At 38.0% G+C, this 10,600-nt stretch overlaps 1 long non-coding RNA gene across 1 annotated transcript; it reads right to left on the bottom strand.

Annotated features, from left to right (window-relative positions):
• Nucleotides 1-5,677: 5,677 nt before the first annotated feature.
• Nucleotides 5,678-9,436, bottom strand: LOC128467493 (uncharacterized). The gene is made up of 3 exons (XR_008345731.1): nt 9,378-9,436; nt 7,097-7,164; nt 5,678-6,462 (listed from the first exon to the last, which is right to left on the bottom strand). It is a non-coding gene; the product is annotated as an uncharacterized LOC128467493 (long non-coding RNA).
• Nucleotides 9,437-10,600: the final 1,164 nt, after the last annotated feature.

Genomic DNA, 10,600 nt, shown 5'->3' with positions numbered 1-10,600 from the left:
CGAGCTCTGATAACCAAACGATCAGCTCTTTCCAGTCGGACTTGTGTATTTCTATGTCACTAAGGACAAAATTCTATGAATGAGCTAAGGTAGTCATGAGCAACCACAATCCAAATGTGTTGCCCACCTTTCTAACAGTGGAGGTTGGTGCGTTTGCAGCCAGTTGTCAAATACTATTGGGGCTAAAAATGATTAATTCTCTGCAATCCTTCATCGGGTGATCTTTAAAAGTAGTACTCTTGATGTCACTGTTATTTGGCACAAGAGTATGACATCATATTCTCAATACACTTACCACAAGACCCTTATGCCAAATGTGCAAAAAGATAAGCAACAAGGGAAGGATGGAAAATAGACCTTCCAGGTCACCTTAAAACTGTCCCAGCACTTACTGCTTACACTCTATGCCCAAAACACACAGGGTTGTTACTGTTGTCTCTGTAAGTCAATTTGTTATGTTACATACTACTTGTTATGTCCTGTCTACCCATTGTACAGCGCTATGGAATTTGATGGCTCTATATAAAACAATTAATAATTAATGAATTAATTTAAGAATGAGTATTTATACACCTATAATTGTATGGTAGTGTAAGGAACTACATTCTTATATTAGCTACAAATTTAATATGTATCCGGTAAATATGTAAAATATGGTAATGCTACCAGTAGATATTTGTTTTGTAATTGTTTGATCCATAGCCTCCACTAATTGTGGTGGTCTTCATAGCTGTACGCTGTCGCTCCTGTTATATCTAGATATTAATATCAAGAACACGACAATCATAAACAAAGAAATCTATTTAAATGGTTTTGAATAAGTGGTAAATTGCATGTTTTAGTATTTCTTTACATAAAAGGACATATTTTAATTTTTAGACAGCTTTGGGATCAACTGACTTATTTTGCTCATCTATGCTACAATGGAAGGGCAAATCATTATAGTATATTGGATTCCATCTCCCATTGTTCTTATCATAAGCATAAGGAGAGTTACAGTCCATAGAAACATGAGAATCAGAGATTACCAAGTCCTGTGTTTAGGTTTCTAAATTTGTTATGATTCTACATCAAAGCCGGCTTCCAGGATCTCCTGATATGAGAAAAGGTGGTCATTTCAATAGCACACATAGATCTGTTAGAAAAGCTTAAGTAATTAGAGCTTAGTAAACTAGAACTTATCCAAGCTTGTCTGGAGGCATGTCAACAGCCAGCGTTGTGTCGGAGGAATAGAGGGACTAAGGGCTTCCTCCATTCTGTCATTGAGTGCTCACTCAAGTGGACATCCACAAAAACCCATGTCTCGAGAAAGTAATATCTGAACAGGCTTGGCCCCAACTTGGCTATTACGCCGAAGAAAGTTGAACCATAGATCTTAATATCAACCCTCATGGAGCATAATTCTGATTTACCTTTAGTGCGCACTTAATTATAACATAATCAAACAATACTGATTCTCTTTGAACAGCATGTTAAGAATTATTCCCAAAACCCATGTGTGTGTGTTTTAAAATCAAATGTCCGGGCTCTAATTTGTGTTCATCTAAGCAGATCTTTCCTGCCTAGCCTCATGTCCTATGTTCTAAGGATGAGCAGGGGCTTGGTACACTGACTAGAACATTCGACTTTAGTGTCTAGTTTAGACAATGTTGCTGCATGTATCAAAATATTTCAGTCAATACAAATTCTATTTTATATCAAGTTATATGTTTGTAAAAAATGCAATAGGCCATATTGTTCTTAATATGTAGATTGTTAATGAAACTAAATAAAATTATCCTAAACGTATGTTTTTGTATGTGTGATGCTAAAAGAATGAAAATGATATATATGGGATCTATTGTGCAAAAGTCTTCCTTGAAGAGCCGTAGTGAAGGACCGAGGCCCTGGTCTCCTTCTTCTCCCTAACAGGATATACAACCCATTCCTTACCTTTGAGGACAAAATGACATCCAGGCAGCTGGGTCTTCTTGGTCTCCCTCCAGAAAGGGCAACCATTAAAGTGTTTGTCCTCTTCAATGGGTAGCCCTCACCTAATGATGGCAATCACTGTAGGATCTGAGTAACAATATAATGGCACAGTCGGCAAAAAAAAAAGCTTACATAGGGGTCTAGAATCTTTTAACTTGAGTAGTTAGTTTGCACCCCTCTAAAGCTAGGGATGCTGGTGGGGATGAGGACTGCCCCCTGGGATGCTCTGAATTTTGGGTCACTAACCAGATAGTTTTTACATAAAACACAAACTATTTATATTATGAGTAGCCTTCTTCAAGTATCAAGGCTACCAAAGACTACAGGCAGTATATCATTTATATCACAACTGAGCCTATGCCTCTCCTTCCCTATTATTATAGGTTATTTTTGAGGAAAATGTGCTAAAAAGTGTTTTGTGCTGCTTTTGGCCACTTGGCTAGACTTGCCCCCAATGTTGAATGTTGGCTGTCATTGCCTGGCCCAGGTTTCCCCAGAGGCACACAGGGACCAAAATTAGAGGATAGCACCAGCAGAGTCGCCCCAACTGGAAGCTGATGTCATCTGGGGTTGCAAAATATAAAAAAAAAACAGATGTTATTTAATTTAACAATCACCTAGTATTGTCTGCTATGATAAACGATGCATTGGGGCATTGTGACCTCCAGTTGCTGTTGTACGAAGAGTTGGCTCAGAGTAACTTGAATGCCAATTCAGCATCCGCTTGACCTCTTTTGGCGTCCTTAACCCAGGTAGTTCAGTATTACTGGATTTTATTCATGCAACATAGCACGTAAACAGTGTTAGAACCTTATCTACCGCAGCAGCTTGCAGGCCCGAACACTCTTACTAATATAAAGAGATTCACAGTGGGAAAACACTTTAATTTATCTAGTCAAACCAGCTGTGTTTCAGACACAATAAACCTTCTGTTAAGAGATAATGGGTTAGATATATAAATAAAGGCTCTTGGTCGTACTTTGCCTCTGCTCTTCTATGGTCTATGTGAACGAGTTCAGCACAATAGACGGAAGAGTCATAAAACTTCTTCAAATGTTTTTGGGAACATGGCTATTAGGAACCATGAGATAAGCAGCCATTATCCAGAATTTCTCAAATTTCAGAATGAGCCTTTTTAGACAATGCAGAAAAATGCATATGTCCATTGAAAAGAACTCAAAAGGTATGGGGCATGTTATAAGATGTAGGAGAGTTCTGGTTTTATTATACATCAGGAAGGACCCTCCTGGGTGAGCTTTTGCTGCAAGGAGAGCTTTGAATTGGTGTAATTAAATCTATGAAAAGTATCTCACTGCTTGTACTATGCATTATGTAGAAGCTAAGCCCATCTTGCAAACAGGGGCATACCTAGAGTATTTGGCACCCAGGAAGATCTTGCAGATTCAGAATCAAATATTACAGGATACAAAATAAGCAACTAATCAATAGCTCATGGATTCCAACAGGCAGTGACGTAGCCCAGCCTAGGGTGGCAGTCCCTCTGCTGCCAACCCAGGGGACTGTTGCTATCTGGGGCAGATACGTCTCTGCCTGTAGGCTAGAAAAGTCCCGAAACTGCCAGTGCCAAGATTCTTTCAGTTGCTGACAGCTGCGCATATATAATGCCAAATCTGGGCATCTCTTAGGTGAGCCATAAAGTGGCATCCACACCCAGTGGTGGACTAAGTCCTGGTCCAGGGCAACACCCCATCCAGGCCTAAGACCTGCAGCCCTTAGCCTCGGTATAGTCAGCCTAGCTCAGTATATAACAGCGTATTGGCAGTATCTAGAATAACTGATGGCGTGAGGGGTTGCTTTTGCTCGGCTTTATTTCAGTAGGCTTTTCTAGCACCCTCCTGCACAGCCGTATTTCTTTCTGTTTACTTGCCAATTCGATTACAATCTTGAAATATCTAAATCCAAAGAGCACTACGTTAAACAGGTTTATATTAACGTAACCACAGGATTCTCTATTTATTTCTTTTTATTTAAGGCAACACATCAAACCTGATATCGTAATGTTCCAGCCATGAGACAGTCAAGGTGAGGTTCATCAGTTGAATTTGCAATTCGCAAGGCTATGAAAATCACTGTAATATTCTCTCTGACATTTTTAATGTAATTAAAAAAGATTTACTAGCGTCACAAACAACAATGCGTCTTCTAAAATACCTGGATTACTTCTGCCTGCAATATAATATTATAATGTTCTTTGACATTTGCTTCAGGGTCAAAATAAGCAGACGAAACAAGAAATTGATGACATTTATTTCATTATTAACTTTTACTATAATTTTGCTATGGTCTTTTTATTCTGGACCCTGTAAATTATAGTTTGATTACAACATGCATTCATGCAAACACTTTTTTATTATATATATTTATTTTGTATTATTATTATTTTTTAATTGTGTTGATGGAACATCTAAACTAAACTGATTATGTTACTGGAACTGATTATGTTAGTGGAATAACAATGAACTCTACTAGCACCTTTCAGAATAAAGATTTTTTTTTAAAAAATATGATAATTTAGGAAAGAGAAACAAAGAGTGAGATACATTACGTGGCAAATTAAAAAAAATATAGATTTATTAACCCAAAGGCTAATTGGTGTGAATATGTGTACTGTATTAGAATGCAGTTCATCTGTTAAACACTAGGGGCCGCTAGGTACACAGAATGATATATATATATATATATATATATATATATATATATATTTATATATATATCATTGGATGGAGCTTGTCCCTGCTACCTGGAGCACCTGAAGGAAGGTATGGGCAGGTGCCATACCCCCCATAAGTCCCACCACCCACACAGAGATGTGCTGGAAAGAGGTCTGCGAGTTTCATGGGCTGACAAGCAGGTTGTAAGTTGAGGTTATCTCAGCTTCCAGAATGCAAATTCAATTCACAAATTATAACGCCTATATAAGCAAACTCATCCACTCAATGGCAACTGCTTTCTTTTTTAATTTAAAAGTTACCGTATGAGTTAGATTTCATGAGTGCTTGTACCTTAAGTTGAGTTATGTCAGGTACGTTAATCCTTCAACTCTAATGAAGATTCAGCTTTTAGTGGACAGACCCAAGTGACCTCTATGTAAAACCTCTGAAGAAGCAGATCCATACAGATATAAATTTTGTTTACCAGAGGATGAAGATAAATATATCACACAACTACTTAGGCTAGAAGAAATAATAGTTATGGTAAAACAATACGACAACAAATAACTTTTTGCAAAACTAATTTACACAGCACAATGTTTATGATCACAAACAATAATGTACAATTCCTCCATGGTAGGACCTTTTTATGATGTCACTAAAAGTAATGCCTTTAAATATAAAATATTAAACTTTTTCACTTAAACTATTGAAAAAATAAAATTGTGTAGTTATTTTAAAACATTTAAAACAGCTTAAAAAAAAAGAAACAGCAAAACATAAGAATATGAAAAACAAGTGGGTTTTCCTCCAAGTTATATAAAGTAAAACATGTAAGAAATAATGAAGGGAAGCTGTTCTGAAATGAAAGTGTTTTTTTTTTTCTTTTTAAGGAGAGAAAAATCTCCGATCATGTTTCTCAGAGGTTGTCAGATTTCTTGTGATACGGCTTTTTGCAAGGTGAAAAGATTTACTTTTGCTTTTTTTAATAAGCCCATAGTTATTCCTGGCTCCCACCTGTCCCGGTGCATTCATTCGCTTTCTTTTTTTGTGTTTTGCCGCATTTAGCCAAATGCAGTCAAATTGCTTTTGTACTTGGGTTTCAATGCGTCTGGTCGACACGAACCTATAGTCGGGCTTTCACAAACCAATTACATTACCACTCATACATTTTTGTATCAGTTTACATGTTAGCTATTATATTCCCGAAGATTTCTCTTTCTGTTTGCAAATCTCTGCCTTTCTCTTCCCCGGTGCCAAATTTCCAACCCTCAATCTACTCTGTGGCATTTCAATATGGAAAGTTTTCTGCTTGTTCTTAATAATGTTTCCATCATTGAAATGTAATTGAGACTTTTTCTGAGAACATCTTTTCTTGATAACAGTTGGTACTTCTTTTCTGGAAGCTTCAGGACCTCCATACTGAATAATAATTGCATGCAACTTTGGTGTTTTTAGGAAGGTTCTATTGCCTTGGTTTCTATTAACTGTATGTTTGTCTTGAGTTGGGTTCTTTTCAGGTTTCTGCACAATGGTGCCATCCCTGAGTTTGTTTCTTGAAACAAACAAATGCAGGTCATTTATCTGTAACGTGTACCTGTGGCAAAGTCTTAATTCTTGATGTCTGTTGACGTTTGGCTTCTTGTAGTGAGATGGTTCCTCTTCAAGATCCAGACGCCTTTCTCCATTTCTTTTATTAATAAAACTAGTCATTGGAGTGACACACGGAACCGCAGGTAAATCCCATTCTCTCTGAAACCTTTCTAGAACGTTTTTTAGGGCTTTCTGATAATCCCAGGTTGTTTTGGACATGGATATTCTGTACATTACAAAAAACATAGGTTTTACTGGACAGACCAGGCACATAAACTTACCATTTTATTAAATAAACAAGACAACAATATAAAATATAACAAATAAAATAAACAAGACGACGCTTGATATTGCTTTGGCTTGTTACTTGGTTGAAAGCCTGATAAGTTCTGAACATTAAAACAAATTCTGTTTTCAAATCTGGACATGGCTAACTCTGTCATAGTTAATAGTACAGGGTTTCACAATGAGTATTTTAGGCTCTGGACAGAAAACCCATAAAATACATCAATGTGCATTCTCTTTTGGTGAGGCTGTTAAGGATATAATACCGTGCCTTCTAAGGTTCATAAAATGGACTTGGTCAAATCCAGGTAAATGGTTATGGACCAATATAGCGGCCTTAAAAGATATTTTGTTCTTGCCTACTTAAAATGTTACCCTTTAGGAGGAATTTTCCTGTTTGGACGGAATCCATGAATTTTAAATTCCTTTATGATATATCCTTTTTATAAAAGCTTCCTTAAAAAGATGTACATCTGATGAGTGCACTAGTAAGACATCCATTATTGAGAAAGAGGTCACCGTGACATGTTTATTTATCGTCTATAAATATTTAACCAATTTCCCATTCCTCTTACCTGTGAGACAATACTTGTGTATTCAAAAATATTACGGAACCTTCAGCCTTGACAGTAAGTTACTAAACCTAAGAATAGACATATAAATGAAAGATAAATGTAACATAGTAATGCACATTTGAAATGTTTTCTCTTTACCTCTTTTATTGTTCATCTGTAACAATATGTTTTAAGTAAAGCTTTATTCAACCCAAATCCTCCGGGTCGCGAGGTCCTGACACACCCCACTCCTTGCCCGTTTTCCCCATAAATAGGATTGTGTCCGGTGATGTCTGCGGGACCGCCAGCATCATCAGCAGGACCACCCACTGACGTCAGCGGGTAGTCCTGGCCGCATCCCGCAAGGGTAGGCTCCAGGTAGCCGTAGCCTAAAAGTTCTCAAGTATGCATATGGTCCACAAGGCAAGATAGTCCCATTGACTAGGGCTTGTGGTCAAGTGAAGGGCTCGGCAAGAGCCTGGAGAAAGTGCTATAAAGCTCTGCATGCTGACATTAAAACATATTAAGGAAGTGTGATACCCTGTACCGGCCTTGGTGGCTCTGTATAAAATTTGCATTATGGAACATTTACAGCCAGGAGGATTCATTTCAGAGACAAACTCGTTGCGAAGAAAATAGACTGATGGCTTTGCTATCCCTTTGCGTAAAATGCCATTCCAATTTAACAAAATGTACATAATTTGCCGTTTCAGTTCAGATTTGCCGAGTTGTCCGATGACTGCAGAAACTGATAAAACAGCTAATTTATTTTACGCTAACCACAAGACATTCTCATACGTGAAAATACACATTGTTTTCATTCAACCGTGAGATTCAGCAGTGCCCCGGCAACCACGCGTCGCCTTGACCACTTTCTCCGCTGTTAATGACAGGCGTACAGACATTGATCTGCTGTTAAAGGTTAATCACTGAGCAGATTGATAACTAATTGCTCCTTCTAATATGCACCGCGACAAAGTACACATTCCCTTAGGACAGTCCATGGCTTGTCAAGGTAATACATGATAACGTCATTAATAAAAAGGTTGCATATTGAAGCATGAATACACACAAATATTTGTGTCTATTGTGTGTTGTGTGTTATCGTACGTATACTACAAGCCTGGGCTGGCCATCTGGCACACAAGGCAAATACCCAGGGGGGGCGCTGGCAAACATCACTACATACTCCCCCGATCTGCTGATCCAGTGGCAGATTAGGTGCTGAGGTGTGCGGCTACCAGCTGGATATGCCCGGAGACTCCGGGTGAAGTGCCACTTGTCCCGGTCACAGGACCTGCGTCTCGGCACGCCCCACTCCCCGCCCACTTCCACTCCAATTACATGTGTCCTCCGGCATCAGCAGGACCGCCCACTGACATCAGCAGAACTGCCAGCAACGCCAGCGGGACCGCCCACTGATGTCAGCGTATATATTCTATGAGATAAACTCCCAGCCTTAATTTTATTTTTGTAATAAATACAGCCATTTATTGCCAATTACAATGATAATAAATATGAAAAAAATAATGTGGGGTGAACCTTATCAGCAGGACATAATATTGAAAAAATAAGTATCTGTGCGTGAAATGAAATGAAAATCCACTATGTTAGCACTGCCAAAATCATACTCTCATATCTTAAATGTGTTAAATACTCTAATGACCTATGTCTGTTACCACGGCAACTCTTCACTTTATGACTTTACTTCTGTAGAGGTTTTCCACAAGTGTCAGGGTAATACACAGCAATTTAAACTTTGATTAAATGAGATAGGATTAAAAATACATGATTTTTAGAATTTTTTGCTCATTCTTGGATAGTGCATGAAAACAACCCTTTTTTTAAATTAATATTATTATTTATTGTATTATATAGCGCCATCAAATTCCATAGCGCTGTACTAAAAGGATACAAATAATTACAAGAAATGAATCAATATATATTAATTTGTCATATATCATTCCGTTCTCCTCCAAGCCGCTTATCAAAACATAAAAATCACAGAAATATCTTGAAATCATTTTTTTATGCCCCGAGGTCAGTGCTTCAATGTGAAGAAAAAAGAAATAAAAAAGGTGAATAAGCTGCCAAAAATGTGTCCAATCAAGGGCCACAATGGACACCAGGCCACCAGACCCCCAAGTCTCCTTTCTTCGGGGGCTACACTCTCTTAAGGGATATGCAACCCCATATTACGTTCACAGTCTACACATTAATTGTAAACTTACATTAGCTATTCACAAACATGTTTTCCTTTACCATACTAGAACAGCGTGATAATATACTTAACGTGAGATACCTGGATCCACGGTTTTCAAGCTCCGTTTCTGTGGACTGCTAGTACCTTCTGTAGGATTTGTAGAAGCCGGCATTGTAGAATGTGTTCTTCAAGCAGCCATTGTATTATAAACAAGCTACAAGACAAATTACAATGTTTGTGACTGTTTCCACCTTCAGCAAACACACCGCATAACAAAAAAGGCAGGGGAAATGCTAATTGCTGCTGGAGCACAGATGCCAAGAGGAGTATATAGTTCTGTATGGGTTTATCGTTTGATACACAGCTCATGGATTTCCTGCCAAGGAAAACTATCATTATATTGTTATATACGCCACTAACCTTTTCATTTAAAAACCTTTAGCGGTGTTACACAATTTTCTGTTTTATGTCTCGTGCCAGTACTTTTAGGTTAAGTGGGTTAAGTAAGTTAGGAGACTTAAGATCACTAAATAGAAAATTCTGTGTTTATTATAATTTTACACCTTCATCCCACAGGTTCTGAACAGTTTTTTGGGGTTATTTTCAGCAAATTTTCTTTTTATAACTTTTACATTTGTTTCCACGTATTATTATTATTGTTATTATTATTATTACATCCGGAATTTGTGGGCCCTTTCAGTCACAATCTAAATGTTTCCCTACTTTTCTGCAGACTTTCGCCAAAACGGCTTCACTTCTGGTGACGTCCTCTCCCCCAATCCTCCAATCTGTTCTAAATTCTAAGTTCCCCTTAGGCCAAAGTGGCGGCACTTCCCTTTACATCCTCTCCCCTGACCACCCTATTGGTCCAACTTTTGTCTGTTACAGTATTGCTCCAATCCCTTCCTAGGGCTTCCCACATTGCTTATTTTTGTCCTCCCTCCTATGTGATTGGCGGAATGGGGGGAAAGTTGTCCCCGTGTCTTGTAGCAGAAATACTCGCACTGAAGAGGAGAGAAGAATGTCTGCGAAGGGGGGATGCAGAGCCATAAAAATTTCATCTGAACCGAAAGGGCAGGAAATGTAATTTATTGCCTCGAAAAACAAATGGACAATAAATAAAAATGAAGAATTTCTCTGGATGAGTTTTGGTCCATGTCCACATGACTAATCTCTCCTGGCTCTCCTCCCTTGAGATACCATTCACCCAAAACCTCAAACCAGTAGGGACGTTATCCCTTTTTTTTTACTACTGTATCATGCCTTTCTCTTCAAAATGAGTTTGTTTAATTCAAATATGAAATAAGTTATAAGACAATTTA

This window comes from Spea bombifrons, chromosome 10 (genome assembly GCF_027358695.1).
Source record: "Spea bombifrons isolate aSpeBom1 chromosome 10, aSpeBom1.2.pri, whole genome shotgun sequence".
NCBI classification, from domain to species: Eukaryota; Metazoa; Chordata; class Amphibia; order Anura; family Pelobatidae; genus Spea; species Spea bombifrons.
The sequence above is the reverse complement of the archived record's forward strand: the minus strand, read 5'-3'. Positions and strand labels throughout refer to the sequence as shown.